This window comes from Daktulosphaira vitifoliae, unplaced genomic scaffold (assembly GCF_025091365.1).
Source record: "Daktulosphaira vitifoliae isolate Bord-2020 unplaced genomic scaffold, ASM2509136v1 Scaffold_1, whole genome shotgun sequence".
Lineage (NCBI taxonomy): Eukaryota > Metazoa > Arthropoda > Insecta > Hemiptera > Phylloxeridae > Daktulosphaira > Daktulosphaira vitifoliae.
In genome coordinates, this window is record NW_026099572.1 from 21,167,329 (window position 1) to 21,172,694 (window position 5,366).

Genomic DNA, 5,366 nt, shown 5'->3' on the forward strand with positions numbered 1-5,366 from the left:
GCTTCACAAAAGCCTTTGTAATCGAGATCTGATTTTATAAAGATAGGTGGTGGAGTTGGTATTTTTGGTTCTTGTGAATCAATTATTTGTTCAGTTTCCGTGTCATTGTGATCAAGGATATCTGGGTTTAAAGTAGAAAAAACGACCAAGCTGTCGCAAATTATTTATTGTGTTATTGTTAGGTTGTTTTACTTTTGGTGACGCGTCGGGTGATGAGTTTTTTTTTTCTTTTATCTTTACTATTGGAAATGATAGTTGACTTACGTCTCAATACTGTAGTCGACACAGGTTTTGAGATTAGCGACTCGTGAGCCGTTTATTAATAAGCAACGACAGATTGTTAAAAACAAACCTAAAAGACGAACACAGTTAATATTCATTTTTGCACAATATCGCGGCACTTTCGCTGGTGTCGGGGACGCGGTGTCCGGCATGATCCTCGGGCGTCGTAAAGTTAGCAGCATTGATAGAGACGGTGCGCGGGTGCAGTTCGATTCGTCGAGTCCGGTCGTGCGGCACGTCCTGAGCCGGTGGTGTACCTCCTCGACATTCTCACTTTGACAACGTCGAGAATGCAACTCAACGTATCATTTGCGGCAGGTCGTCGTCGGCCGTACGGAACTTGCTGGACTTTGCACCGTGGCGTATGGCACGCGGTGTTGGTCAGTCAAGTATTCATAGTAGGGCGACGGTTGATAAAGGTGGCACGACTAGCGGGACATCGTGTATGACGAAGCGACGCGGGTCCGTGCCAATTGTTAACACTAAAATTTATGCGTTCTAAAAATAAATATAAAGGTGTAGTAGAACTAATGAGAACAATCATCTGAGTAACGTGTAGTTTAGAATAATAAGGTTTTGATGAAAACTTACTAGATATTTTTGTGATTAATTGTTATAATTTGACGATTTGATAAAAGTATCATGTTTATGTTCTAACATTGATGAAATGGGCTACGAAAATTACCACAAATTGCAAAACTATCACTAACATTCATTTTAATTTTATTGGCGTTTTCTTTATAAATAATAAATTTATAAATAATAAATTTATAAATAAATAATTTAGAATGCAATTTGTTTAACATGGTCTTTTGAACATTTTTGAATACAAATTTTTCGGATCCTTTATTTAATGCGCTATAATAAAAAAAACAACCAAAAACGTACCGTTGCCTAAAATTATTGAGGTTTTCAAATTTATGGACAGCGGTTAATCTTTTCCTGCAAACATGAAACATTGCGCACCACCTTTTATAAATATTCGAAGAAATATAGAATGTATCCGTTAAAAAAGGTTAAATTTATTAAATAATACGCTAAAACTACCCTATTACGGTCTCGGATAGAGAGATAAAAAAATTTGATACTCTAATAGATATAGGAATAATTGATCATTTACATAATCAAATACTAAAAAAATACTAATTACAATAATAAAATAATCTTTTAAACATTTTTATTCATAAGTTTTTTTAAAATTTACATTTATTATTACATTTTTTTTTAATTTTTAATATTTTTTTAATTTAAGAATTAAATTTTGTGGGCATATCATTTCTTTTTGTTTTCTTTGTCGTCTAGAGCGACATATATCGTCTATACTTTTCAAGAGGTTATCTTGAGTAGAAATCGAGATATGTGGGTTTGATAAACTGAGTCAATTGTTTCGTGTAAAGATTCATTAATAAAACTTTTCCAACACACTACCATGTGCTCAGACTCATAAACAGAAAATATTTATGAAAAGTTTTATATTATAATAATTTTAAGACGACTATGTTGTAGTTTAAGCGATGACCCTCAAACGAAGAAACTTAGACATGGTACTGTCAGCATAATGGCCATTAAAACTAACAAAAGATTGATTAAATGCAATTTGAATGAGAATTTAGTATGATAGTCGAACTGTTTAACATTAACAAAGCTGCAATGTTTGTTAATTATTTTAGAAATATGTGTATTATATATGTTATTCTCTTTATTATAGAGTAGCAAATTAAAATACAATAATTAGCGTATGCTAAATTGCGATATTTTGACTAATATAAAGTATTAAAAAATTACCCGCTCAGAAGATTTTATAATTATAATTAACAGTAAATTTATGATAAAAGTTAAATAATTCGTTGAAATCACTATTTTTATCATAATAAACAATTTTAATCGAAATCTTAGTTTTCATTTGTATGTAACTCTTAGTGTTAAAAAAATTCTAAATCTGAAATATTCAATTTATTTATAAATATTAATTTATCTTAATGAATTGCTTTATCTACAAACACTAATTAAAAGGTTATTAAACAAATGTACTCAATTGTGCATATTATAAACATTNGTTCAAACAAATTGAATCCGTTTTTTATACAACCAGAATTACAGCTGACGCAAGTAAATTTCATCATGTTGTTTCTTCTATGGAAAGTGAAATTCTTGCTCAAGTTAGTGACATAATACTCAATCCACCAGAAACGAAAATGTACGAAGCATTAAAAACCCGGCTCATCGAAAGATTTTCCGAATCTGAACAATGTCGGCTTAAAAAATTACTGACCGAAGTCGAACTCGGTGATCGGAAACCATCCCATTTTCTTTCAGAAATGCGTCAACTAGCTAATGGAAAAGTAACTGATGAAATACTCAAAATACTATGGATACAAAGGTTACCACATCAGGTAAAAACTATCATTTCAGCTAGCAACGACAAGTTGGATAACTTAGCTTCGATGGCAGATAAAATTATCGAAGTATCGGATAGCCGAAATGATGGTTTTTCCATTTCCAGCGTTAGTGACAAGGTTACAAACCGTCAGTCACATGAACAAGCTGACGATGCAACGGCAATAAGAAAATTGGAACACNCAACGACAATAAGAAAATTGGAACACCAGATCGCAGCACTCGCACAAGCAGTAGAGCGACTTAGCAACAGCAACTCTCGTAGCTACAATAGGCGTCACTCAAAATCACCTATGCGCCGAGACAATTCACGACCACGATATGATACGTATTATTATCATTACCGATTCAAAGATAAGGCTACTAAATGCAAACCACCGTGTAAATACCAGCACACGTCGGAAAACTATAAACGATCTACTGTCGAGACGACCGACGGTAGTGAGTTTCAATCTCGTCGTCTATTTATTGTTGATAAAATAACAAAAACTCAATACTTAATTGATACTGGTGCGGACTTTTCGGTTTGGCCAGCAGATCCTAAGCAGAAACGCAATAAAATAAAAGATGGTAACCCTACTTTATTCGCAGCCAACGGGTCAATAATAAAAACATACGGTGAAAAATTAATTGCTGTAAATTTAGGTTTAAGACGTGTTTTTAATTGGAAATTTATTGTCGCAGCAGTCAGTAAATCAATTATAGGTGCTGACTTTCTCCACTATTTCGGCTTATTAGTGGACTTAAGAAGTAAACGCCTAATTGATGAAAATACCAAATTAGCCACCGCCGGAAAAGTTAAGAAGACGATATCTTTGGGTATCTTCGCTTTTAAAAACGATTCGACGTACATTAAGTTACTCAAAAAATGTCCGGAAGTATTAAGAACAAACATGATTCCACTGGATAGTAAACATAACTTTACACATCATATCATCACTAAGGGACCACCACTCTACGCTAAACCACGACGCCTTCCTCCGGATCGACTAGAGATCGCAAAAAAAGAATTGGCATATTTAGTGGAACAGGGCATATGACGACCTTCAAATAGTNGAACAGGGCATATGCCGACCTTCAAATAGTCCGTGGGCCAGCCCATTACAACTAGTAAAAAAGAAGAACGGTGAATGGTGACCGTGCGGCGACTACCGTAGGTTGAACGCAGTCACATTACCGGACAGATACCCCATTCCACACATTCAAGACATCACACAGCGATTGCAAAATAAAAGTATTTTTTCAAAAATCGATTTGGTTAAAGCTTTTAACCATATACCAATAGAACCGTCCGATATTCCAAAAACAGCTATTACAACACCTTTTGGGTTATTTGAGTTTGTTCGGATGGGATACGGTTTTAAAAATGCAGCTCAAACATTTCAGCGTTTCATACACGGTGTTTTAAAAGACTTAGATTTTTGTGAAGTGTATTTGGACGATATTTTAATTGCATCGTCTTCAACACAAGAGCATTTGAGTCACCTCGAACGTGTATTACAACGACTCAGTGAGTACGGCATTGTGATAAATACGAATAAATGTATATTTGGAAAAGAAGAGGTACTATTTTTAGAATACATCATATCGGGTAACGGTCTTAGACCAAATCCTGAAAAACTGGAAGCGATAGACAAATATCCACGGCCGAAAAATGTACCAGAGCTTCGACGTTTTTTGGCTATGTGCAATTTTTACCGCCGTTGTATCCCAAACGCAGCAAGTACACAAGCTATTCTTCACGATTATCTTAAAAACAGCAAAAAAAACGACAAAACACCAATTGTATGGACCGATCAATCAACGGGAGCGTTCGAGAAAACTAAAGAAGACTTAAAGCGAGCCACAACATTATCGTATCTAGATCCGGCCGCGAATATTCAATTACGATGTGACGCGTCAGATATGGCGATAGGCGCAGTAATAGAACAATTTAAAAACGGCGTTTGGCAACCACTTGCTTTTTTCTCTCGCAAACTTGACCAAACACAAAAAAAATACTGTGCATACGATCGTGAACTTCTTGCGGTATATGAAGCCATTAAGCATTTTCGCTATATGCTGGAAGCCCGTGAATTTGAAATAATTACGGACCATAAGCCGTTAGTATACGCATTCACACAACACTCAGATAAATTACCACCTCGACGTGCACGACAACTTGATTTTATTAGTCAGTTTACAACATCAATACGGCACGTAACAGGTACACAGAATACAGTGGCCGATGCGTTATCGAGAATAGAAACTATAAATGCACCGCCACCGCTAGATTATGACAAGTTAGCTTACGACCAGTTAGCAGACGCAGAACTATTGTCGTTATTGTCAAAACCGGAATTATCGATAAAACTAGAGCTCGTAAATATGCCCACTACGAACACAAATATTTACTGCGACACTTCTAATGGTAGACAACGACCGTATCTTACCAAACAATTTCGCCGCAATGTGTTCAATTGTCTACATAATCTCGCTCACCCAGGTATACGGTCAACAATAAAATTAGTGAGTAGTCGTTTCGTGTGGCCGTCGATGAACAGTGATTGTGCGAAATGGACTCGTGCGTGTTTAGCGTGTCAAAAGTCAAAAATAACGCGACATGTTATAAGTCCGTGTGGTATTTTTAATGTGCCGAGTGATCGTTTTTCACATGTACACATCGATATAATCGGTCCTATGGTCAT